This window comes from Pleurodeles waltl, chromosome 1_2, assembly GCF_031143425.1.
Source record: "Pleurodeles waltl isolate 20211129_DDA chromosome 1_2, aPleWal1.hap1.20221129, whole genome shotgun sequence".
NCBI lineage: Eukaryota > Metazoa > Chordata > Amphibia > Caudata > Salamandridae > Pleurodeles > Pleurodeles waltl.
This window is the reverse complement of record NC_090437.1, coordinates 1,169,215,758-1,169,243,324: the sequence shown is the minus strand read 5'-3', so window position 1 is coordinate 1,169,243,324 and position 27,567 is coordinate 1,169,215,758. Positions and strand designations below refer to the sequence as shown.

The 27,567-nt window shown below is 48.0% G+C and overlaps 1 protein-coding gene across 8 annotated transcripts in view; it reads right to left on the bottom strand.

Moving 5' to 3' along the window:
• TBC1D14 (TBC1 domain family member 14) overlaps positions 1 to 27,567 on the bottom strand; it is a 490,570-nt gene that overhangs the window by 10,698 nt on the left and 452,305 nt on the right. The gene's annotated exons all lie outside the window — the stretch shown is intronic.

The window sequence follows — 27,567 nt, the reverse complement described above, 5'->3', positions numbered from 1 at the left end:
ACACACCAACATCAAGTAGCAGATGCAGACCACAAACTACAGGAGAAATGATTTACAGTGTCACGTCAGAGGTACATCTGCACATCTTCTATTTCAGATTGTGATAAATAACAAGTCAGCATGTACAATGCCAGCACAGTAGCATGGGTACGTGCAGAGCATAAGGTATTACAGCAGCGCTGAAGGATAAAGCATGTGCTGAAGATCCATTACAGTAACTAACCAATTGATTGGCAGAAGGTGAAAAGGGCAATAATAGACTGAGCATACTTTCTACCAAGTTGGAAAGTAAGGAACTCGTGTGTGTACAGCCTTAAAACCAAAGGGGTGACTTTAGGCCTATCTAAGATATCAACACAGGAAAAGCAGCAACTCAGTCACATCCAATGTGTGCTAAAGAAAATGGAGGCAAACAAGATATGGGGGAACTCTTAAAAGTTATAGCAATAATCTGTTTCATCAGCATGAAAGGGGTCACTCCATCACCACTTTTTTTTTCTTTTTAGCAGTTTCAGGTACACAACCACTGAAATACGAACAATGATAGGATGCCTTTGAAGCATATTAAACTGCCCACGTCACACACAATTACCTGAATGCCCGGGGAGGTGATGGTCCCCAGGGCTGCGGGGGGCCTCGCAGCTTCCCCGCACACAATTAGTCAAATGTCCCGGGGAGGTGATGGCCCCACGAGCTGCGGGGGGGGGAGGGGTATGGGAAGGGGAGGTTGTATGGGCTCATGCCCCCAACACAAAATTAGACAAGTGCCCCAAGAAAGTGGCAGTTCCCAGGGCTGCAGGGGGGCGGAGTGGCCCCGTGGGACTCCATGTACATTTGTGCCCTGGGGAGGTGGTGGAATTACAAATATCAATGCCCGTGGGACTTGGCCCACCCAGGGGCTAAGGTATTAAGAAATGCTGGAGCCCACGCTTATTTATTTAAATTTTTGCTGCAGATTTGCAACCCTGTCTCAAATTCACAGCAAATTTCTGTTTTTTTTAAATTGCTTTTTAACCCGGAGGAGGGGCTCTAGGACCCCACCAGGAGAGCTAAGTGGTCAATGTGTCACTACCCTGGCCCTTTTTCCCTTTAGTCCCAACATGGCTGCCAACACTTCCTGGTTTGAAGTGTTGGCAGCCAATGAGATCTTGCTATGGGGTTGCAAATTCTTCATGTCGCAATATATATATATTTATATATATATAAAATATATATACATATATATATATTTTTTTTTCTTTAATTTCTCTAAACTACCAAACTGATTTACACCAAATAACCAAAAGGGTACTTTGTGAAACAAGAGCTACCTTCCTGCCAAATTTGGTGTAATTCCATCCAGTGGTTTGGGCGTTGTCGCTGTACAAAATCTCTATGGAAAAATGAATGGGGAAAACACATTTTGGGACCCCAACAACCTCCTTCGTGAAGATTCAGCAAACGGTGCCAAAGTTATTAGCAAAATAAAAAATGCTTTTTCTATAGAAACTAGGTACTAACTATAACTATCTAGCGGCAAACGCCACTAGGATATATATACTACATACCTTAACTCATCCCTTAAAAACCATTACTATTCCCTTTACTCCATCCATTCCTGAACTCTAAAACCACCTTAACATCTTTTACTCCCACTCATATCTTACACCTAAAAATCACTTACTACCCTTTACCCCTACTACCCATGAACCCTAAAAAAAAAAAAAAAAAAAAAAAAAAAAAAAAAAAACTTATCAACTAATCTCACTCATATTTTACCGCTCGTCTTTCCTGTCACTCTTTACAGTCACTCGTCTTTACCGCCCTTTACTTCTAATGATCAGTTAAACCTAAAAAAAACAAAACGTACTACCCATTACCCTATCAACCCAGTCCCTGAACAATAACAATCCTTTACTACCCATTACCCCTACCAACTCTTAAAAGTGAAATATTTTAATGACGTAAGTGGTTTTTCATGTAGTTCATATGTATGCATCTTGGTGTGTAATTATATATATATATATATATATATATATATATACACACACACACACACACACACACACACACACAAACATTCAATGGAAAAAACTAAGGTTAAAGTAATGTTATAGTTAGGTGAAATGTTCAGTAACAACACGTTTTAAACTAGGATACCACTCATTCACCAGTTATCATTATAGTTATCTCAAGTAACTAACTCATGCCCTTAGGTAACTATAATTCACGCCCCCACCATGCGGTTTTCTCATCAATACTTTCACTGCAAATGTTGCAGTGATATTTTGAATGATGTCACAGAAGATGTTATGAATTATGTAATATGTGGGGTAATTAGCAGGGCGTTGCGAGGGCGTGAGTTATAGTTACCTTAGGGCAAGAGTTATAGTTACTTCTAATAACTCTAACAGGTGGATTTCAGTGGTTTTTAGAGTTTAAAACGTTACAGTATTATTGAACATTTCACCTAATTATATCATTACTTTAACTTTTTGTAACGTAAAATAATATTTAACTACCATATGTAAATTCAATCCCCCGCATGGAGCCAACCCCACGCTTTGCAAGGCCTTTGGGTGTGCGCAGTTGTAGGTTGCCCGCAAGGCTTGACCTGTAGCCAGGCCCTGCGGTCACCCCCCCTAAAGGCAGCCAATCCCAAACTGCCCCCCCCCCCCCCCAAAAGCATGTAGCCAACACCACACTGAGCACAGCCTTCAGCCATGCACACTGTGGGAGTGGCCACAAGGAAGCCAACCCCATTCCGCACACAGCCTTTGGCTGTGCACTGCAGAGGATGGCCACAGGGCCAGGCCGCATGCCATATATGGTCCAGCCAAGTGGAAGTATTCATGCGGGCAGTGAAACAGCTATGTCTCGAGGTGGGCTCCCCGGGACATAGCTAGTGAGTCGGCCCTGGGGCCACAGAAGGCTAAGGGACTGGGTTGAGAGGCGCCCCTCCCATTTCCAAAGTTTGCCGGTCTTGGAGGATGAGGTTCCCAGGGTCTTTTGGAGGCTAGGGCAGGAGGGCCATGCAGTGCCCCCTTTTTTGAAAAATATGTCAGTCCCTGGAGGCGAACAAGGCCCAGGGTGGGTGGGGCATGCCCCTTTCAAACATGCATCGAGGATGGGTCCCTGGGGTCGAAAGCAGCCTGGGTGGGGGCATGTGCCTCCCTGCCCCTCAAAAACACTTCAACCCCATGGCTAAGGCAGAGGGGCCCGCGTGTTCCCCCCCTAACCACCCTGAAAAACACATCAGGCCCCGAGGATGGGGTCACATGCGCGCCCCCCCTTATAAAAATAAATAAATAAAAAAAAAAAACAATACCCATTGCATTCATCAGCCCCCTACCACCACCCCCACACCACCCCCACCCCCACACACACACAGCCCCATTTTTTTCCTTTTTTAATTTTACTCCAAATTTCCAGATCCTCAGCAAATTGGTGGCACTGTTTTTTTTGTAATTTGTGTTTGGCTTCAGGACCCCATTGCCAGTCCTAGGGGGCCCTGGTAGCTGTACCCTGCCCCCTTATGTTTTATTTATGCGTTTTTTATTTTATTTTATTATTCTGGACTAAGTATATTTACTTTCACTAAAAAAAAAACTTTAAAAAAAACGAAGGTTAAAGTAACGCTATAATTAGGTGTGATAACAAGATATGGTTTTGTTTAAAAAAAAAAAAAAAAAAATTGAATTTCACAGATAAAAACCAAACATTAAAGTGACGTTATAATTAGGTGAATAGGTCAGTGACAACATACATGTTTTGAACTAAAAACAAACAAAAAAAAAAACCAAAAAAAAAAAAAAAAAAGGGAAAAACCGCTCACAGAAATTCACCATTTATAGGCAGCAAATCTAATTGTAACTTGCGCCACCGCCATACACTGCTTATGACGGCACATATTACATCACTAATTATACAAGTCGTCAACTGTCATCTGCACACAGAGTTTCTCTTCAATACACAGATTTATAATGTGTTCAATACCTTTACCCGCCTATGATGCATTAGGAGCACATGTGTTTTGTCAACACTTGCACGTATTAGCTGGATACAAGCGGTACAAAATTATATTACCTAGCTACCTAGTTACCAGCCATTATGAAAACTACAAAACAAACTCACACGTTAAATGGATGTCATCAGTGATGTCACTTGAGAACAATGTCATAAATGTCCGAATGTGTCATGAGTGATGTAATTTGTAGGTCATAAGCAGCCCATGGTGGGGGCTCAAGTTATAGTTAGCTATGCTACTTATAACTGGTGAATTTCTGTGTTTTTTTTTTTTATCCAAAACCTGAATGTCTTCACTGACATCTACACCCAACTGTAACATCACTTTAACTTTTGTTTTTTTCCAGTGAATTTTTCAGTTTTCTTTCTTTAAACAAAACAGATTTTTATCACACCCAACCATAATGTTACTTGAAACTGCTTTTTTCCAGTGAATTTCTAGTTTTTTTTTTACCTACATGAACAAGTTCTTTGGTAACACCTTATATGGTTGAGAGTATGGGTTAAGATGTTGGAGGAGGTGAATACTCCATAGAACAAAAGTGACAGATATCCAGTCTGACGTATTACGATCCCATTATATCCTATGGCGATTGTAATACAGAGGACGAGTTATCAGTCACATTTGTGACGGAGTATTCCATCCATCAAGATCTAAATCAGGCCATATAGCTAGCTGCAGATTCCTTACTTTTGACTTCTCATGGGCAGGACTCCTGCGAATTAGTAGGTGGTATCAATCAGCTCTGCATCGTTTGCTGGTGTCGTCCACGCCGTACGAGATGTCATGATACCTACATAGGCGCCACCCAGGCGCACCAACATCAGTTTCTTTTCACAACTTTCCACTCCAGAAGTGTGGAGCCATAAAGAACACTGACCAATGGTGTGCCAAAACTAGGGCCCCGAAAAGGGTCATCCCTGTCCCTAGCCATCCATTCGCAGAGTGGAGAGGATGGGCTCACTCACTTGGGGGGCAGATGTAATTGCCACAGGGAAGGCTGTTTTCAGTGTGAGAAGCCTGAGGGGACAAATGAGAAGCTCACAAGCAGCACACATCAAAAATTTTTGAACCAAATTAAGGTCCGACTGGGGCATAATGAATGGAAAAGGAGGAAAGAGCTGAGTAAGGCCTTTGAGGAACCTATGTACAATAGGGGACTTGAACAAAGAGGTGATTAGGCAACCGCAAGAAGGCAGAAATGCCAGATAAATAGCCCTTAAGAGTGCCCATAGCTGAGCACTGCTGGCAAAGGGAAAGAATGAAAAAAACCTCAGAAAGAGGATCACCTGATTTTTCTGCACACTATGCCACAAATTTCTTCAAATGGTAGGCGTATACCGTCTTAGTAGGGGGATGCCTGGCTGCAAAGAGGACGTTACAGACTTTGAGTGGCAACAGTTAACAGCTTTTGACCTTCCTCTCGATCTCCACACAAGAAGGTGGCGAGTGGACTTGTTCGGGTGAAGAACCCTCCCCTGCTGCTGCGACAGGAGATCTTCCCGAAGGAGCAGCCTGATCGGAGGATAGATGGGCACGCTCAGTAGTTTAGTACTTGGGCCCGGTCGTTCCTGATCTTCTTGAGAACACTGGGGAGGAGTGGTATGGCAGAATGGCACATAGGAGGCCTGAGTCGCACTCAAGACAAAAAGGGTCTCAGAGTGAGAGTCGTCTTTTAAAGTCTGGTGCACAAAACTGCTGACATTGCGTGTTCTCTGCGGGAGCAAATAGATCTAACCAAAGCTCTCCCCACTGCTTAAAGAGACCTTCCACCATCTCCGGGTAGAGACACCATTATCAATTTGCTAGTCATCTTCGGCCGAGTTAGTCAGCTCTGGAGTTCAGAGCCTGGTAGGTGCTGAACCACCAGGGTTATTTCCTTTTGTTCCAGCCATGTCCAGAGATGCAGAGCCTCTTGACAAAGGGTCCACGACCGACCCTAACCTGTTTGTTGCAGGCTCTGTTGTTGTCCATGATCACCTTCCCTCGATGGATAATAGAAAGGCTGTCAATGCCAGTCGGACTGCTTGGAGCTTTTTCAGGTTAATGTGGAGCCTGGATTCCACCAGAGAGCAGAGTCCTCTGATCTCCACCTCTTCCAGATGGCCACCCTGTCCCAGGAGTGACGCATCTGTCACTACTGTTAGACCTGGCTGGGGAAGGGAAAGGAAAAGGGGTCTGCCTCTGACCCAATCGTCGTTGGCTAGCCACCACTGTAGATCTTTTGAAGTTCCCCCGAGATCTGGACCACATCTAAGAGATTCATCTGATGCTGCATCCACAAACTTCAAGTCCCACAGCAAAGCCCGCACGTGTCATTGGCATGTGTCACCAGCAGGATGCAGGAGGCCATGAGTCCCAACAGCATCAGAGTCAGTCTCACTGAAATGCAGAATAGAGACTGAAACATCGGTATCATAACCTGAATATCCTAGACTCGCCACTCTGGAGGATAAGCCAGAACCTGCACCATGTCCAGAACAGCTCTGATGAAATGAAGCATCTGAGGAGGAGGCAGGTGTGACTGTCATGTTTATAGTGAACCCCAGTGAGTGCAGGAGGTTCACTGTAGTCTGGAGGAGGGAGGATACAGCCTGGGGTGAGCCCGCCTTCAACAGCCAGTCGTTGAGATGAACAAGTTACTTACCTTCAGTGACAAATTATCTGGTGGAGACATATTTTAGTTGCAGATTCCTTACCTTAGACTTTCCCCCAGGAGTCAGACTGGATACGGAGACTTTTCTTCGAGCAGAACCCTTGAGTGCAGTCAAGTGGTATCGGTCAACTTCACATGCATCGCTGCGTTGGCGACGCAGTAGTATATATGCGAGAACCTGGCGTGCTGATGTCAGTTTTTCCTGACTTTCCATGCCAGTAGTGCTGAGCCATGAAGAACACTGATATTTTTGCACCAGAACTGGGGCCCTGAAAAGGGAGTTCCTATCCCTAGAAATCAGTTCGCAAGTGGGGAGGATGGGTGGGTCGGTAAGGAATCTGCAACTAGAATACATCTCTACCAGATAATTTGTTACCGAATGTAAGTGACTTGTTCATCTGATAGAGACTTCTAGTTGCAGATTACTTACCTTAGAATAGATGCCCAAGCAATACCATCCTCAGCAGTGGGCTGCAAGCCAAGATCAGATTAAAAAGTCCTGCAGGACCAAACAGCCAATGTAGCAGTTCCTATGGACTTGACTGTCCAGGAAGCATTGCTTTGTGAACGTGGACAGATGCCCACAATGCTGCCTGGCAGATGTCCAGGACAGGAACTCTGCGTGCCAACGTTGTGGTTGCAGCAGTTGCTCTGGTAGAATGAGCACATAAACCCTTAGGGGGTTGCTTCTTTGCTAAAGTGTAGCACATCTTGATGCAGAGGACAATGCATCGAGAGATGGTCCGTTTCTGCACCGCCCTTTTCTTCACACCCACATAACCTATAAAGAGTTGATCATCCACCCAGATATCTTTTGATCGATTGAGGTAGAACGTCAAAGCTCTTTTTGGATCCAGACAGTGGAGTCTCTCCTCTTCATGAAAATAAGTGGGGGCACGTAAAAAATAGGTAAAGTGACGGATTGGCCTACATGAAGGGGACTGACCACGTACGGGAGGAAAGAGGCCCTGGTACGAAGCACCACTTTGTCAGGATGAACAGATAGAAATGGTGGCTTCAAAGTAAAAGCTTGGAGCTCACTCACTCTGGACGTAGAGGTGATTGCAATAAGCGGTTTTCAATGTGAAGAGCTGCAAGGGACAATTATGTAGCAGCTTAAAAGGAGCAGAAATAAGGTATGCAAGTACCAGGTTCAAATCCCACTGCAGCATTATGAATGGGGTAGGTGGGAACATGTGAGGGAGTCCTTTAAGAAACCCACTAACAATGGGAGATTTGAACAAGGGTGGTTGATGAGGTGGTCTGAGGAAGGCAGACAGGTAGCCTTTTAGGGGTGCCCAAAGTAGAGCCCTTCTAGGTAAGAGAAAGGATGAACAGTAGAGCCTCGGACAGAGGTGCAGAAAGGGGATCAACAGATTTGTTGGTACATCATGCCACAAATTTGTTCGAATAACAGGCATATACTATTTTGGTGAAGGGACTTCTGGCTGCCAGGATAACATTGCAGACTTCGGATGGAAGGTTGAAAGCTGTCAACTGCCACTGCTCAATCTCCAGAAAAGGAGGCGGAGACTGGACAGGTTCGTGTGAAGAACCATTCCCTGCTGCTACAACAGGAGATCCTCCTGAAGGGGCAGTTTGAACAGAGGATCGATGGCCATGCTCAGAAGCTCGGGATACCATACTCATCGTGCCCAGTCCGGAGCTACAAGAATGACTTGGGGTCGGTCGTTCTGGATCTTCTTCAGAACTCTGGGCAGAAGCGGTATTGGGGGGGGGGAAGGTGTAAAGGAGGCCTGAGTTCCACTCGAGATGAAAAGCGTTGCCAAACCAGTGCTGCCTAGGAAAATCCAATGCGCAGAACAGCTAACATTGCGCATTCTCTGCGGAGGCTTTCCCCACTGCTGAAAGAGACCTTGCGCAACCTTGGATGAAGACACCTTCGTGATCGACCATGCATCAAAGGTTGAGATTGTCTGCTCTGGCATTCAGAGAGCCCGCCAGATGTTGAACCACCAGGGATATGCCCTGATGTTCCAGCCTTGTTCAGAGATGCAGAGCCTCTTGACAAAGGGTCCAAGACCCCACTCAACCCTGCTTGTTGCAGTACCACATCGCGGAGGTGTTGTCCGTGAACACCTGCACCACTTTCCCTTGGAGAGAGGGAAGGAATACTTTCAATGCAAGCCTGATCGCTCTGAGCTCCAGAACACTGATGTGGAGCCCAGACTTCGCCAGAGACCAGGCGACTCTGATCTCCGCCTCCACCATGTGGCTGCCCCATCCAGGAGTGACGCATCTGTCACTACTGAGAGATCTGGTTGGCGAGGGAAGAGGGATCGGTCTCTGACCTATTCACGATTTGAAAGCCACCACTGCAGATCTCGCGCAGTTCCCTCTGAGAAATGGACCATGTCAGAGAGATTCCACTGATGCTGAACTCACTGGAAGTTCTGGTCCCACTGCAGAGTCCGGTTATGCCATCTGGCATGTGTCACCAGCAGGATGCAGGAACCCATGAGGCCCAGTACCCTCAGTGTCGCTCTCACCAAAACCCAGGATAGAGGCCAAAACATCGTTATCATAGTCTGAATATCCTCGACAAGCTTTTCGGGAGGATAGGCCTGAAAATGCACTGTGCCCAGAAACAGCTCTGATGAAAGGAAGTGAGAGAGAGGGAGAAAGGTGTGACTTCGGCAGGTTTACAGTGAACACCAGCGAATGCAGGAGGTTCGCTGTAGTCTGCAGGGGGGAGACAGCCACCGCAAGGGGCGAGCTCGTCATCAACAGCCAGTCGTCGAGGTAGTGGAAGACCGAAATCCTGCGCAGATGAGCTGCAACCACCGCCATTACTTTCATGAACACACAAGGGGCACTTGTAAGGCCGACGGGGAGCATGATAAACAACGTGCTTGTGACCTACCATGAACTGCAAGTAACGCCTGTGAGCAGGCAGGATGGGAATGTGGAAGTCGACGTCCTGCAAGTCCAGCGCTGCCATTCAGTCTCCAGGGTCCAGGGTGGATAGGACCCGAGCTAGAGTGAGCATTTTGAACTTCTCCTTTCTGAGGAAGAGATTGAGGGCCCAGAGGTCTAGGATAGGGCCAAGACCTTTGTCGTTTTTGGGCTCCAGGAAGTAGCAGTAATAACAACCACTAGCTACTTCTGGCACAGGCACCCTCTCTATGACTCCGTTGGCCAAGAGAGCAACAACTTCCTCGTGAGAAGTGCCAAGTGATCCTCCAGCAGGCGATTGTAAGATGGTGGCATGGCTGGAGGGGTAGTGTTTAAGGGGAAGGAGTAGCCTCTTCGGACTAATGGCAAAACCCACCTGTGCATCATGATGGATTCCCAGTGGGGCAGATGATGGCAGCTCCTGCCACCAACTGCTCCAGGATGACAAAACAGACTACGAAGGTTTGGAGGCTGCAGCAGGGACGGTAGTGGACTGGGCAGACCGATGGCTCCCTAAACCACGAGCATGTGGGATCCCGTGACCATGCAGAGGCTGTGCAGCATGCGCGGTTCGGTGGCTAGAGGGGAATGGATGTGTAGCCACAAAAGGGTCAAATAGTGGACAGCGAGGAGCGTTTGGGAGGCCATGGGACCGTGCCGTAGCCCGGGACTCCTTAAGGCGTCGAGTCAGCTTTGTCTCGGGGAGGTGCAGAGTCGACCCAGAAACAGGCTCCAAAGACTGATGCTTACAGTGTTGATGCTCTTGCCACGTTGTATCATCTGAGCGACAGGGCAAAGTCAAAGAACGTTTGTTCTTCTTCGATTTGTTCTTGTGACCCGAATGTCCCGAGGACTTTGTGTGCTTTAAAGAAGAGTGGTTATGGCTCCGCGAGCAGTCTCATGACCTTCCTCTCAATTGAGACTGGGAGCAGCGCAGAGTAGAGCGCCGGGCCGCTATGAGCCTTAAGGACTGCTCCCCCAAAGCCTTCGGGTTCATGGTCCACCACTCGGAGCATGACTTTGTGGTTGTGCTCCAGACACCACAAGCACACAAGGTGCGGATCCGTCACTGACATCATGCCGTGAAAGGAGTCACATGGCTTAAAACCAGTCTAACGTGACATCCTCGACGCACCCAAAAAAAAAAAAAAACGGTCTAAGTCAGTCAAAAAAATAACTGAGGGTAGCTCTCTCCGGATCTGCGTGTAAGCTGGTGTAGAAAAAAAACTGACATCGAGTGGCGCTTATATACTACCACAAATTCATCACGGCGAACACGGCACCAACGACACACGTGTAGTCTGACAGCATGCAAGCGTACTGCTCGAAGAAAAATCTCCAAATCCAGTCTGATGCCTGGGAAAACTTCTAAGGTAAGGAATCTGCAACTTGAAATCTTTGAGACAGGGGAAGACTGACACCTTTCATCTCCACAGGTAGGCTGCAACCACCCCATCACCTTAGTGAACACCCGAGGGGAGCTGGTAAGGCCAAAAGGGAGCACAGTAAATTGAAAACGCTCATGGCCCACCGAAACGCCTGTGAGAAGGCAGGAAGGGTATGTGGAAATGTGTGTCCTGCAAGTCCAACGCTACATCCAGTCTCCAGTGCAGGCAGGACTTGAGCTAACGTGAGCATTTTGAACTTCTCCTTCTTGAGAAAGTAATGGAGGGGCCGTAGGTCTAAGATAAGCCGAAGGCCTTTGTCCTTTTTTAGCACTAGAAAGTAGCGGGAATAACAACCACAATCCACTTTTGGCCTCAGCACCCTCTGTACGGCTCCCTTGGCCAAGAGAGAGTTGTCTTCCTGGCAGAGAAGGGACATAATCCTCCGTCAGCAGGTAATAACATGGTGTCATGGAGGGACGGTGGTCTCGAATGCATGGGAGTAACCCCAGATAGTGTAGGAGGTCCGCTGTAGTTTGGAGGTGGGAGGCAACAGTCTGGGACGAGCCCGCTTTCAACAGCTAGTTGTCGAGACAGGAAAAGACTGAAACCCGTGCTCTCCGCAGATGAGCTGCAATCGTCGCCATCACCTTGGTGAATGCCTGAGGGGCGCTGGTAAGGCCAAAGGGGAGACGGTGAATTGAAAATACTTGTGGTCTACTGTAAACCACAGATAGGACCAGGCAGGACGGGGATGTGAAAATAGGTGTCCTGCAAGTCAATCAATCAATCAAAGATTTATAGAGCGCACTAATCACCCATTAGGGTCTCAAGGCGCTGGGGGGGAGCTATTGGTAGTAGAGTCATGTCTTGAGGTGTTCCCTGAATGTCAAGAGGTCTTGGGTCTGGCAAAGGTGGAGCGGTATGGAGTTCCAGGTCTTGGCGGCTAGGTGAGAGAAGGATCTTCCTCCGGCGGTGGTGCAGCGGATGCGGGGGATGGAGGCGAGGCTGGCAGAGCGAAGACTGCGGGTGGGGGTGTGGAAGGTGAGTCTGTCGTTGAGGTAGGCTGGGCCTGTGTCGTGGAGGGCCTTGTGTGTGTGGATGAGGAGTCTGAAGGTGATCCTCTTTGATACAGGTAGCCAGTGAAAGTCTCTGAGGTGATCATGTTGATGTGGTGGTTTCATACAATGTTGGCGAGGGGGGCCATGTAAACGTTGAAGAGCGTGGGGCTGAGCGAAGATCCTTGGGGGACCCCACAGATGATTCTGGAGGCTTCTGACAGGGACGGTGGGAGGCAGACTCTCTGGGTTCTGCCTGAGAGAAATGACGAGACCCAGTCGAGTGCCTTGGCGCGGATTCCAGCGTTGTGGAGGCGTGTGCTGAGAGTGTGATGACATACCGCGTCGAAAGCTGCGGAGAGGTCCAGGAGGATGAGTGCTGCTGTTTCTCCTTCGCCAGTGAGTTGCAGAACTCCTGTGATGGCAGGGGTTCGTTGGAGCAGGTCCTGGGGTGGAGAGCTCATTGATGATGCCAAAGAGCTCTTTACTGTTGTGAGCGTTGGCGTCGATGCGGTTTTTGAAGTGGGTCCTTTTGGTGGTGTGGATCAATTGGTGATGTTTGCGTAGGGCATCCTTGAGAGCGATGTGGTTGGAGTTGGTAGGGTCAAGGTCCCAGGTTTTTTCCATTCTGCGACATAGCCGTTTGGATTCCTGTAGTTCTGGGGTGAACCAGCTGGCCTTGATTCTTTGGGAGGTTTTTGGGGTTTATATGAGCAGTGCGAGGGTGTTGGCGCAATCTTCTATCCAGCTATGCAGGTTGGTGGTGGCTGTGTTGGGGTCCGGGGTCCCAGGGGGTGGGGCCCAGGCGAGAGTGGAGATCAGTTGATCCGTTGGTATTTTGCTCCAGTTGCGTTGGGGGGGGGGGGGTGCGGTGGTGGTGAGTGACTGGTTTCTGGTAGGAGAAGTGGATGCAGTAGTGGTCTGTCCAGCTGAGTTCGGTGGTGTGGCTGAAAGAGACTTGGTTGCTGGCTGAGAAGATGGGGTCGAGTGTGTGGCCTGCGGAGTGGGTGGGTGAAGTGACGAGTTGCTTGAGGCCGAAGTTGGCGAGGTTGTCGATTAGGTTGGTGATGTTGATATCGTTATTTTCTAGGTGGAAGTTTAGGTCACCGAGGAGGATGTAGTCTGTTGAGGCGAGGGCTTGGGAGCTGATGGCGATGTCGCAGAACTGCAGTCTGGGTCCAGGGGGTCTGTAGACCAGTGTTACTCTGAGTGTGCTGTTGATGTGGATTTTGAAGTGGTGGTGCCCGGCGGAGTTGATGGTGTCATGGGAGTTGGTGGAGACTCTTATGGTGTTTTTGTGGACTATGGCAATTCCTCCTCCTGGTCTGTTGATTCGGTCTCTTCTGGTGATCTTGTAGTTTTCTGGTATGGCTATGGCTACATCTGGTTCCGAGGACGAATTCATCCAGGTTTCGGTGAGGAATGCAACGTCGGGCGTGTATGTGGTCAGGAGGTCCCAGAGTTCAATTGCATGATTGTGGACGGATTGGGTGTTAAGTAGGATGCATCTTAGGCAGTTGTCTGTTTTGATTTGGAGTTTGGAGGTTAGGTTGCAGGTGAAACTGCAGGCTTTGTAGATGAAGGGTCCTTTGGTGCGCGTCGGTGTGGACTGGAAGCAGATGGAGGAGCGTCCTAGATTAAGGGCGTGGAGTTCGTTGGCAGTGTGAAGGTGTTCGGTGGCGCGGGAGGCGTGTTGGCCAGGGGGTCTGGCGCTGGGCATGTTCTTGGTGCGGACTGGTGCAGACGGGCCTGCCTTTGGCACGCCAGCGGCGTGTCCGCGCTGCGGCCGGCATAAGAGGGGAGGTGGGAGGGAGTGGCAACTGGGAGGAGGGAGGGAAACCTCCAATGGGAGTGCGGGGGGAGCAGGAGTCAGGAGCGGGAATAGCGCCGAGGAGGAGGGGGGGGCGGGGCCGCGGGGAAGCAGCGGCACAAACCTTCCGGGGGAGGAGAAGCCAAGAAGCCCAAACAAGCCCAAAACAATGGCAGCACTTACCGGAGCAGTGGTGAGGAGGAAGTGACCTGCCTGCAAGGATGCAAGTCCAACGCTATCATTCAGTCTCCTGGGTTTCGGGCAGACCAGACCTGAGCCAATGTCAGTATTCTGAATTGCTCCTTCTTGAGGAAGAGATCGAGGGCTTGTAGGTCTAGAACAGAGTGAAGACCATTGTCCTTTTTGGGAACCAGAAGTAGTGGGAATAACAACCATAGCCTACTTGTGGCACCAGAACCCACTCTATGGCTCCCTTAGCCAAAAAAGCCACAACTTCCTTGCAGAGAAAGGATAGATGATCCTCTGTCAGCCAGTCATGAGATGGTGGCGTGGGTGGAGGGGTAGTCTCGAAGGGAAGGGAAGGGAATAGCCCCTCTGTAAAATCTGTAAAAACCACCTAATCGATGTTGTGGACTGCCAGTGAGGAAGGCGATGGTGAATCCTGTTGCCAGCTGGGTGCACATGGTGGTGAGGGGGCAGACAAGGAGGGGTTGGAGGATGCTGCAGTTGGGGTGGATGGGATGGGCGGGGTGTCACACCAGACTGCTGGCCACCTGATCAATGAGGTGTTGGAGCTGGGGATGCCAATGGGAATGGCATGGCATGGCCTATCGGTATGGGAGGCGCCGGGAACGTCAGCACCAGGGAAGATCGAGATGGTATGACCAGTGCCGGTCCAGACCCAGGACTGGATCCTTGGGGGTCCATCATCACCGGAGCTACCAGCGCAGAACCCAATAGGGTCCCCACGGACCTCGTGGGGCCTGAAGGCATGCCAATGGGGTTGGACTGCTTAAAGGTGAGATGCACTGTCGCATAAAGCTCTTTAAGTTGGGCAGGGGTCGATCCGGCTCCTGGAAAATCAGGGAGACGTGGAGCTGGCCCAGACGCAGGTTCCAAGGAACAAGGCCTAGAACGCCAGTGCTCCCTTGCTGAGTTGCTGACAGGCAAGGAGAACTCGAAGACCGCTCCGACTTCCTGCTCTTCTTCTGGTGCCTTGACTTACCCTATTGTCCAGAGGACTTGGAATGGTACAAAGGAGACTTCAGGCTCTGTGATTGGTCCAGAGATCCTCCCCTTGACTGGGACCTTGAAATGTGCGGAGTTGTGTGCTGGGCTGCAATCAGCTTTAGGGACCGATCCCTCAAAGCCTTCGCATGCATGGGCTGGCAAATGGAGCATGACTTTGGGTCGTGGTCAAACTGCAAACATGACAGACAGACAAGGCGTAGATCTGTCACCGACATCAGCCGGTGACAGGTTCTGCAGGGCTTAAAACCCATCGGAGTGATTACATTCTCGCCACCAGGGGGAAAAACAACAAAACTTTCTGACAAAATGTCCAAAATGTCCAGTCAAAAACTGATTAAGGAGTAGCTCTTCTCCAGATCAGGGCAAGTTCAGTTGTAGAAAGAAAAGAACTGATGTTGGTGTGCCTGGGTGGCGCATACATAGGTCCCGCAACATCACTTCCCGCATGGACAACGGACGTGGAGCTGACCACCACCACCTACCGGCGCGCAGAGGCATTGCTCATAAAAAATCTTCTGGATCCAGTCTGATGCCTGGGGATAATTCAAAGGTAAGGAAGCTGCAGTTTGAAGTCTATCCGATTAATATTTTATAATCATACGTAAAGCCAATCCTGCTGCGCATAACTTTCTGCCATTCGCAGTGGGGGCCGGAGTTGGCTGCAGGGCCTTGCCTCCCGCCAGGCCCTGTGGCCAAACCAACAACAAGCTGCCAAACCCACAACAGGCTGTGCACAGCCTTTGGTGTGCACAGCCTTTGGTGTGCACAGCGTAGGGTTGTCCTTCGGGTCCCTAGGACCCCATTCCCAGGGGTCAAAACATATTAGGAGGAGGGGCCCCTTAGACACCTTATTTGGCTCCAGGGACCCCATCCCCCAGAGCCAGTTCCAAGGGGGACTTTGTGGTACCCTCCTCAGAGGCAAGGGACCACATTCCTCAGGGCCAAATACAATAAGAAAGGGGAGGAGGCCACACAGCCAAGCCTTCTTAAACCTCTGAGACTCCATGCCATGGGGCCAAAATCCAATGGGGGGTGCAGCCACCTACCTGAGCCTTAAGAGGCCTCTGGGGGCACAATTTCCTGGAGCCAGGTATAATTTTTTTTTTTTTAAAGGGGGGGGGGAGGAGTTATTACAGCCCCCCCTCCACGAGCCTTATTATGCCCGAAGACCCCAACCCCTGGGGCCAAATATAATAAAAGGGAAGAGCGACTCGCAGCCCCCTTCTCCAAGCCGTATTAGACCTCTGGGACCCCATTGCCTGTGGCCGTGTTTTTATTTATTCTTTAATGGGAGGGGGCCACAGGGACTCCTCCCCGAGCCTATTTTGGCACTGAGGACTCTAGCCCATGGGGCCAAACCAATAAAAAAAAAAAAAAAACAATGGAGGGGGCTCACAAATCCCCCTCCCTACCACAAATACCCCACCCTCAAAGCCTTTTATGGCACCAGGGACACCATCTCCTGGGGCCAAAACCTAAGGAAAGGGGGAATGCAGCCCTCCTCCCTGAGCCTTACTCCTTGCCCGCCAAAGATGTAATGGTTACATCCGGTGGCGCGGCGCTGAGGCGCAACAGATGTAACCATTACGTCCTGGTAGAGGCCCTCAGGGGAAGCGCTAGCACCCCCCCCCCCCCCACACCGCCAGGGCAGGGCTGGAAGGGGAATTGCTTCCTCTTCCACCCCTGACCTCTCCCCACCAGCGATTGTGCTGCAGTAATGCACACTAGACACAAGGGAAGTTTTTTTTGGGATTACATTACATGAGGGGAGCGGCCCCTTGGGCAAGGGGGGCATTTTATTTAAGGCCATTATCTTGTGCCCATCTTGGAAATACAAAGGTTTCCTTGATACCTATTTTTCACTTTATATTTCAACAAATGACTTGCTGTATACCTGGTATAGAATGAAAACCCACTGCAAGGTGCAGCTCGTTTATTGGCTCTGGGTACCTAGGGTTCTTGATGAACCTACAAGCCTTATATATCTCCGCAACCAGAAGAGTCCAGCAGACTTAACGGTATATTGCTTTTAAAAAAATCTGACATCGCAGGAAAGAGTTAGAGTAAAACGTGAAGAAAAATGGCTGTTGCTTTCACCTCAATTTCAATATTTGTTTTATTTCAGATGTTATTTTTTGTAGGAAAACCTTGTAGGATCTATACAAATGACCCCTTGCTGAATTCAGAATTCTGTCTTCTTTTCAGAAATGTTTAGCCTTCCGGGATCCAGCTTTGGTTTCACACCCATTTCTGTCACTAACTGGAAAAGGCTAAAAGCAGAAAATATAGTGAAAATGGGGTATGTACCAGTAAAATGGCAAAATTGTGCTGAAAAATATGGTTTTGTGATTCAAATCTGCCTGTTCCTGAAAGCTGGGATGATGGTGATTTTATCATCGCAAACCCTTTGTTGATGCCGTTTTCAGGGAAAAAAAACACAAGCCTTCTTCTGCAGCCCTTTATTTCCCATTCAAAAAAACAAAACAAAATGGTTGCTTTATTTTGGCTAAATTCTTTGTCTCCTCCAGGGGAACCCACAAACTGAGTACTCTAGAATCCCTAGGATGTCAAAAAAGAAGGATTCAAATGTGGTGTAGGTAGCGTAAGTGGACAAAATGTTATGAGGGCCTAAGCGCAAACTGCCCCAAATAGCCAAAAAAGGCTTGGCACTAGGGAGGGGGGGGGGGGGGGTTGCAGCGTAGGGACTAAGAGGCCCCATCTCCTGGAGCCAGATATGATTTAAAAAGGGGGGGCAGCACCCCTCTGCCAGCCCTAATAGGCCCCTGGGACCCCAAACGGCAGGGATAAATATAATAAAGGGTAGGATGATGCACAACCCTCTTCCAAGCCTACCTGGACCCGGGGGACCCCATTCCCCTGGCCCAAATCATTAAAAACAGGAGGGCATGCAACACCCCACCTCATACCTTCTTGGGCACCGGGAACACCAGCCACTAGTGCCAAAATCTAAGGGAAGGGGGCCTCTAGCTTATCTTCAGAGCCTTCATAAGCCCCGGGTACACTATCCCAGGGGCAGTTTTTTGTTTAAAAGGGAAGGTGGACTACGCAGCCCCTCACCCAAGCCTTATCTTTGCCGGTGACCCCCTTACCAACCCGGGCCACCCACAGAACACACGCTGGGGAGGTGGGGGATGGGGGGGGATGCCCAGCTGGCTCCCCGCAAGGTGCGGGAGCAGGCACCGCTCCCACTCTGAGTGAACAGCTATTTATGCTTGCTCCCTCTGGGTGGAAGCAATATCTGTTGTGTTTCCCTGCCTGCATCAGTGCAGGAAGGAAAAGAGAACACAAGTCTGCTGCCATCCAGCTGGAGCATTTTTTTTTTTTTTTATTAAATCTCCAACCGGCTGGGATTAGACTTACAAGTTTGCTTCAGTTCGGCGGGGATTTAAATTGCTCCTGACAGACTGGAGCAAAAACGTTTCCCTGCATGTGCTAGTGCAGGCAGGGACTACTGTGTCACAGGGGTGGAATTTCCAGGGCACAGTAAGTGAGACAGCCTAGGGGATGGGGTCCCCTGTGCCTTTACATGCTCCAGGAGGGGGGCTGCGCACCCTCCCTTTTATTTTATTTCTGTGTCTAGGTGAATGAGGTTCCCAGGGACCTTAGAGGCTCCTAGAACGTGGGGGAGGGCAGGGGTGGGGTCGGGGGAGGGGTGTTGGATCCCTTCCCTTTTTCTTTTTTTTTTTTACAAATTCGGTCCTTGGGGATGGGCCCCCAGGTCTATCACTGACTCAGGAAGGGGGGGGGGTGGGGCTGATGCCCCTCCCTTTCATTAATACACACAATATACAGCAACACGAGGGAAGGGGTTCCTGGGGCTCAAACTGAGCTGTAAGTGAGGGGCTCTACACACACATATGTATCTATATATATATATATATATATATATATATATATATATATATATATATATATTATTGTAGCAACGCACAACTCAAATAAGTTGAATACTGGTTTATTGAACAGACTCCTTGAACACCTCCACTGCTCCTCGCTCAGCTCCCCTCAAACATTCTAAGGTGCACTCCCGGTTGTTCCACTCTTCAACATTCTAAAGGAGAGCCTTGGAGCCTACCAACTCTTACATGGAAATAATATACATAAAGACATAAGTGGTTGTTGCCTATAAATTGATGACATACAAATACAGCTTGAGTATGTATCTTCTACAATTGTGAACTACAATACTATAGGAGTATATGATCTATATTATAACAATTATATATATCATATATTCACTTTAAAAAACACAAAGCCCCAAACTCCTCAGGCCGATCTCAGCCCCCCCCCAGGGCATCCAGTCACCACCGTTGGGAACCACAGGGGGAGCCTGAATGCCCCCACGGTCCCAACCAGCTCCCCCCCCCCCCCCCCCCCCCCTCCAGGAACAGGCATTGCTGTCACAGAGAGAACTGCAAAACATGCAGCTCCCTGTCTGTGAGAGCAATCATTTTTTCTGTTTCCATGCACACATCTCTGTGGGCAGGAAAAGGGACTCCCAGGAAGTGTGCTTTGCATGGCCTATCCTACTGGAGTACTTTCTACTGGTTAGTAAGTACTTTCTCATTGGATGAATGGGCAGTGGCAGGAGGGAGTCCCTGCGGACCCCATCCCCCAGTCTTTATTAAATGGAGGGAGGGCGGCTGTGTGGCCCCCTCCTTGCCCTATTTTAGCTACTGGGGACCCCCCCCCCCCAGGCCCAGCCTTATAATATATTTATGTGGACAATTCTGGCCCCAGGGACCCCATCCCCTGGGTGCACTTCCAGGGCATCTAGTCACCACCATTGGGGACGGGGGAGGGACAGGAGCCTGACTGCCTCCTGCGAGAGCCAGCATTGTTGTCACAGACCGAGCTGTTAAACATGCATCTCTCGGTCTGTGGGAGTAAACGTTTCCTCTGTTTCCTTGCACACATGTCTGCAGGCAGGGAAACAGGGAAAACCTCAACTCTGAGCAAGCGAGAGCTGTTTGACAGCTCTCACTTGCTGGGAGCAGAGCTGTGTGTGCTCTTACCTGGAAGGAGCTGTCAAAGCTGTCAAACAGCTTTGCCTACAGGGTGGTCCCAAAGGCGGGGGGGTGCCCGTGAGAGCCACCCTATTACTACTCATTTGACCCTGTGGTCCCAGGGCCTGAGGGGGTCCACAAGGCCCCCCCCCTATTACTTTGAAGGTATCCCTGGGGAGGTGGTGGCCCCCGAGGCGTGGGGGCTCCATGAGGCCCCCCTATTACCCAGGGGAGGTCAGCACAGCATGCCCCACCCCTATTAGTCTGATTTAGCCAAAGAGAGGTGGTGGTCCTTGAGGCTCAAGGGGGGGGGGGGGGTGTTGGGCAGCACCTCATAACTATTTAATCCAGGGAGTTGGTGGTCCTGGGGCTCAATGAGCCTCAAGAGGGGGGCCCAGTGTGCCCCGCCTCTTTTTTTCTTTTTGAATTTTTTAAATGTATTTATTTTTTACACAATGCCCACGGGAACTGGCCCACCCGGTTTTTTTTCCCCCCCCCCAAAACAAGCGTGGCAGGCAGTCTTTTTTGTTTTGTTTGTTTTAATGAAAAAAAAAATGTTTTGCCAGATCCGCCACGTCTCTCAGCTAAATTTATCTTAAAAAAATGCTTTTTTGCCCTGGCGGGGCCCTCCTGGGATCTCCGGCACCAGTGCTAAGGTGTCAGGGTGTCCCTACCATGGCTCCTTTTCTTATTATCTTTTTGCGGAGCCATTGCATCCCTATATGTACACACAATTGAATTTTCTTGTAATATCTCAAAAAAAAACATTGAAAGGATTTATACCAAATATTAAAGAGTGCTTTCTGAACCAAGAGCTACCTTTCTGCAAAATTTGGTATAATTCTGTCCACTGGTTTGGGCTGTAGTCCTGTCCGAAAATCCTATGGAAATCAACATGGGGAAAACATTTTTTGGGACCCCCCCCTTTTTCTCAGCCCATGCCAGACTAATTACCCCAAAACTTTCTAGACTGCAGCTGAAGTAAGCATTGAAATTGTTGGGAGAATTCTGTGAAGATGCATTAATTGGAACCAAAAATATAGGCAAGTAAAAAGACACTTTCTATTGAAAATAGGCCCCAACTATAACTATCTAGTGGTGACCACCGCTAGGTTATATATACTTATGGAAAATGTCACTTACCCAGTGTACATCTGTTCGTGGCATGAGCCGCTGCAGATTCACATGCTGTGCATTATCCTGCCATCTAGTGTTGGGCTCGGAGTGTTACAAGTTGTTTTTCTTCGAAGAATTCTTTTCGAGTCACGAGACCGAGGGACTCCTCCCTTTTCGCTCCATTGCGCATTGGAGTCGACTCCATCTTAGATTGTTTTCCCCGCAGAAGGTGAGGTAGGAGTTGTGAATATACTAAATGTGCCCATGCAATGGAGTATGTATGTACATAATGTGTATTAAAATAGTATTTATTTACAAATGTAAAATTTTTCATCCAACTTATAACGGCTACAGGCTCCCGGGGAGGTGGGAGGGCGCATGTGAATCTGCAGCGTCTCATGCCACGAACAGATGTACACTGGGTAAGTGACATTTTCCGTTCGATGGCATGTGTAGCTGCAGATACACATGCTGTGCATAGACTAATAAGCAGTAATCTCCCCAAAAGAGCGGTGGCTTAGCCTGTAGGAGTTGAAGTGGTCTGAAATAATGTTCTTAATACAGCCTGTCCTGGTTTGTTGTGTTGTTAACACATCTACACAGTAATGTTTTGTGAATGTATGAGGCGTAGACCATGTGGCTGCCTTACAAATTTCTGTCATAGGTATATTTCCTAGAAAAGCCATTGTGGCGCCTTTTTTCCTAGTGGAATGCGCTCTTGGTGTAATAGGTAGATCTCTTTTTGCTTTAATATAGCAAGTTTGAATACATTTCACTATACGTCTGGCAATGCCTTGCTTGGATATAGGATTACCTGCATGAGGTTTCTGGAAGGCTACAAACAATTGTTTTGTTTTACGAAACTGTTTTGTTCTGTCAATGTAATACATTAGTGCTCTTTTTATGTCTAATGTATGTAAGGCTCTTTCGGCTACTGAGTCTGGTTGTGGAAAGAAGACTGGGAGTTCCACTGTTTGGTTTAGGTGGAATGGTGATATAACCTTTAGTGAGAATTTGGGATTTGTACGGAGAACCACTTTATGTTTATGTATTTGTATAAAGGGTTCTTGTATAGTAAATGCTTGTATCTCGCTTACTCTTCTAAGAGAAGTGATAGCTATCAGGAAGGTGACCTTCCAAGTTAAGTATTGCATTTCACAAGAGTGCATGGGTTCAAATGGTGGTCCCATGAGTCGTGTTAATACAATATTAAGGTTCCACGAAGGTACTGGTGGTGTTCTCGGGGGTATGATTCTTTTTAATCCTTCCATAAATGCTTTGATGACTGGGATTCTAAAAAGGATTGTTGAATGTGTAATCTGCAGATAGGCAGATATTGCTGTGATATGTATTTTAATAGAAGAGAAAGCTAGTTTAGACTTTTGTAAGTGTAATAAGTAACTTACAATGTCCTTTGCGGAAGCATGTAGTGGTTGAATTTGATTTTTGTGGCAGTAGTAAACAAATCTTTTCCATTTGTTTGCATAACAATGTCTTGTAGTAGGCTTTCTAGCTTGTTTAATGACCTCCATACATTCTTGTGTAAGGTTTAAGTGTCCAAATTCTAAGATTTCAGGAGCCAGATTGCTAGATTGAGCGATGCTGGATTCGGGTGTCTGATCTGCTGTTTGCGTTGTGTTAGCAGGTCTGACCTGTTCGTTAACTTGATGTGAGGTACTACTGATAAATCTAGCAGTGTTGTGTACCACGGTTGGCGAGCCCAGGTTGGTGTTATAAGTATTAGTTTGAGTTTGTTTTGACTTAGTTTGTTTACCAGATAAGGAATGAATGGGAGAGGGGGAAAAGTGTAAGCAAATACCCCTGACCAACTGATCCATAATGCATTGCCCTTGGACTGAGGGTGTGGGTACCTGGACGCGAAATTTTGGCATTTTGCGTTTTCTTTTTTTTGCGAATAGGTCTATTTTTGGTGTTCCCCAGCGTAGAAAGTAATCTTGTAGGATCTGGGGATGAATTTCCCATTTGTGTGTTTGTTGGTGATCTCGACTGAGATTGTCAGCTAACTGGTTCTGAATGCCTGGGATGTATTGTGCTATTAGGCGAATGTGATTGTGAATTGCCCAATGCCAAATTTTCTGTGCTAAGAGACACAGTTGTGACGAGTGTGTCCCTCCTTGTTTGTTGAGGTAATACATTGTCGTCATGTTGTCGGTTTTGACAAGAATGTGTCAGTGGTTGAAATGCTTTTAATGCTAGAAACACTGCCCACAGTCCTAACTGGTTTATGTGCAGTTGTTTTTATTGATTGTCCCATTGTCCCTGAATGCTGTGCTGGTTGAGGTGTGCTCCTCACCCTATCATGGAAGCATCTGTTGTGATCACGTCTTGAGGCACTGGGTCTTGGAATGGCCGCCCTTGGTTTAAATTTATAGGGTTCCACCATTGAAGCAAGAAGTGTGTTTGGCGGTCTATCAACACTAGATCTTGGAGTTGACCCTGTGCTTGCGTCCATTGTTTTGCTAGGCACTGTTGTAAGGGCCGCATGTGTAATCTTGCATTTGGGACAATGGCTATGCATGAGGACATCATGCCTAGAAGTTTCATTACAAACCTTACTTGGTAGTGTTGGTTTGGCTGTAGGTTTCATGTAATATTCTGAAACGCTTGTACCCTTTGTGGACTTGGTGTAGCTATCGCTTTTTGTGTGTTGAGTGTTGCTTCCAAGTATTGTTGTATCTGGGATGGTTGCAGATGTGATTTTTGGTAATTTATAGAAAACCCTAGTTTGTGTAGAGTTTCTATAACGTATTGCGTGTGAAGAAGACACTGTTGTTGAGACCTGGTTTTTATTAACCAATCGTCTAAGTATGGGAATACGTGCATGTGCTGTCTCCTTATATGAGCGGCTACTACTGCAAGGCATTTTGTGAATACCCTTGGGGCTGTTGTTATCCCAAACGGTAACACCTTGAATTGATTGTGCACGCCGTGTATTACAAACCTTAAGTATTTTCTGTGCGAAGGATATATGGGTATGTGAAAGTATGCATCCTTGAGATCTAACGTAGTCCTGTTTTTTGAGCAAGGGAACCACGTCTTGAAGTGTTACCATGTGGAAGTGATCCGATTTGATGAAGAGATTCAGCGTTCTGAGGTCTAATATGGGTCTCAACGTTTTGTCTTTCTTTGGAATTGGGAAATATAGTGAGTAGACACCTGTTCCTTTTTGATGGTTGGGTACTAACTCTATTGCTTGTTTTTGTAACAATGCTTGGACCTCTAGTTGTAACAGGTCTAAGTGTTGTTTGGACAAATTGTGTGCTCTTGGAGGCACATCTGGCAGGAAATTTATGAATTCTATGCAATAACCATGTTGGATAATGGCTAGGACCCATGCGTCCGTAGTTGTGTGTCCAGTTTTTGTAGTATGCAGTAAGTCCCCCCCACTGGTGTTAAGTGTTGGGGTTTTGTGACATTGAAGTCACTGTTTGGTTTGACTTGTTTTAGGGCTTTGGAAATTTCCCCTTGCTCTTGGGAATTGTCCACCCCAATATGAGCCTCGAAACCCTCCTCTCTGGTATTGGCCCTGATAGGTGGGTCTGGTTTGCGAGGTGGAAGGCTCTGGTGTTTGCATACGAAACCCCCCTCTAAATTGTGGCTTTCTAAATGTGCCTCTGCTTTGTGGGGAGTAGAGCGTGCCCATGGCTTTGGCCGTGTCTCTGTCCTTCTTTAATTTCTCAATTGCTGTGTCCACCTCCGGCCCAAACAATTGTTCCTGGTTAAAAGGCATGTTTTACACAGCTTGCTGGATTTTCAGGTTTGAATCCTGAGCTCCGTAACCATGAATGCCTGCGAATGGTTACCGCAGTGTTGACTGTCCGTGCTGCTGTGTCTGCCGAGTCTAATGCGGACCTTATCTGGTTGTTGGATATTGCTTGTCCTTCTTCAACAACCTGTTGGGCACGTTTCTGGTGCTCTTTGGGCAACTGCTGTATAATGTGTTGCATCTCGTCCCAGTGTGCCCTGTCGTAGCAAGCCAGTAGGGCTTGCAAGTTTGCGATCCGTCATTGATTGGCTGCCTGTGCTGCCACTCGTTTGCCCACTGCATCAAACTTCCTACTCTCTTTGTCATGCGGTGCTGCGTCTCCTGATGATTGAGAGTTAGCCCTCTTTCTTGCTGCTCCCACAACCACTGAATCTGGGGTCAGTTGCTGTGTTATAAACACAGGGTCCGTTGGGGGAGGTTTGTATTTTTTCTCCGCCCTAGGCGTGATAGCCCTCCCTTTCACTGGCTCCTGGAAGACCTGTTTTGCATGCTTGAGCATGCCTGGGAGCATTGGCAGACTTTGGTAGGAAGTGTGGGTGGATGCCAAGGTGTTGAATAGGAAATCATCCTCTATTGGCTCCGAATGCATTGCTACATTGTGGAATGTAGCTGACCTTGATAGTACCTGCGGGTATGCAGTACTGTCCTCTGGAGGTGACAGCCTTGTTGGGTAACAATCTGGGCTGTTGTCGGGTACCGGAGCATCATATAAGTCCCATGCATCCGGATCATCCTGTGTCATCCCTGTATGGGTCGGTGACTGCATTGGGGGTGTGGTTACCGGGGACAGCTGTGGTGAATGTAGTGGAGAAGGTTGTGGCAAAAACCTTGGTGGAGGTGTTTTATCTCTTGCCACCTTTGCCTTCGGCTGCATTTCTGACTCATGAAATGCCAGCTTTCTTTTGATTTTAATTGGTGGAAGAGTGTGTATTTTTCCAGTCTCTTTCTGGATATGCAGCCTCCTTTGGGTATGGTCTGGTTCCCCCATACCTATCTCCTGCTCAAATCTATGTTCATGCATTTGGCCAGAAAGTCCTTGCTCTTCCGTGTAAGTGCCTAATTTTGGCTCGGAGGCTGCTTTTTTCGGTACCGAAGGTTTAGAAACAGTCTTTTTCGGTTCCAAGGTAACTTTTTTCACCTTGGGTGAGTCGAACTGTCAGTGCCGAGATCGTTCGGAGCCTGAATCTCGACCGAGTCGGATGTCTTCGGCAGCTGTTTGGCTTTTTTCGGTGCCGATGTTTGGTCACCGTCTTTTCAATGGGTTAAGCCATGGCCTGCTGGCGGTGGCATCCCCTTGGCCTTTACGATCTTGGAGTGAGTCTTGGACGGGGCAGTTTTACTCACAGTTTTCTGCGTTGTCACGGGTCGCTCACTTTCGGAGTTGTCTGAGTCCGTTCCCTGGATGGAGATTCTTTCCTCCTCCTCGACGTCGAGCTGTTCTCTTTGCGTCAATGCCATTTGTAGTCTTCTGGCTCTTCGATCGCATAGGGTCTTTTTCGATCGAAATGTCCGACAGGCCTCACAAGTATCCTCCCTGTGTTCCGGTGATAGACACAGATTACAGACCAGGTGTTGGTCTGTATAAGGATACTTCGCGTGGCACTTCGGACAGAAGCGGAAGGGGGTCCGGTCCATTAGTTTCGACGATGGACGCGGTCGGGCCGAAGGGCCGCCGGAGAGCTTCTACTATCGGTGTTGATATGCTAACACTACACCGGTACCGAACGCGAACAATACCGTTAAATTTTCGATATTTAGCTAACTTTCCCGATTCGAAATACGGAGCGAAGAGGAACACATCCGAACCCGATGGCAGAAAGAAAACAATCTAAGATGGAGTCGACGCCCATGCGCAATGGAGCCGAAAGGGAGGAGTCCCTCGGTCTCGTAACTCGAAAAGACTTCTTCGAAGAAAAACAACTTGTAACACTCCGAGCCCAATACTAGATGGCAGGATAATGCACAGCATGTGTATCTGCAGATACACATGCCATCGAACATATATATATATATATATATATATATATATATATATATATATCAATATATATATCAATCTATAGATATGTGTATATATATATATATATATATCTATCTATACAAATATATATAAATAAATGTCCACCATTTTTGTTTTTGCCACAATCCCACAGTTCACAGCAAAAAAGGCTGATTTTTTTTTTTTGGCCCAAGGGGGTTCCTCTGCCCACCCCAGCCCAGCCTAGGGAGAAAGAGTATAATTGCCAACTTATGTTATTTTATTTTTTAAACTTCAGGACAGGGGGCTAAGTCCCCAAGTCTTGTAATAGCCGTCAGCCACATTTTTCTCATTTGGCAATAAATACCGACACCACAGAACACTTGTGTATGTGTGTGATGTTTGTCACGTACCAGTGTGTCCCCACCCATGACCCACGCAAATATGTTCCTGACACACTTGCATGTCACAGTAATTTAAAAAAATTACTGTGACATGTATATGACTGCATTGGTCTCACACTCATATGAGGTGACCATACAACGTACACAGCCAATGCGGGTTCCCTACCTTTAAATCCAGCGAATTGGGGGGGGGGGGGACAATGTTTTCTCCT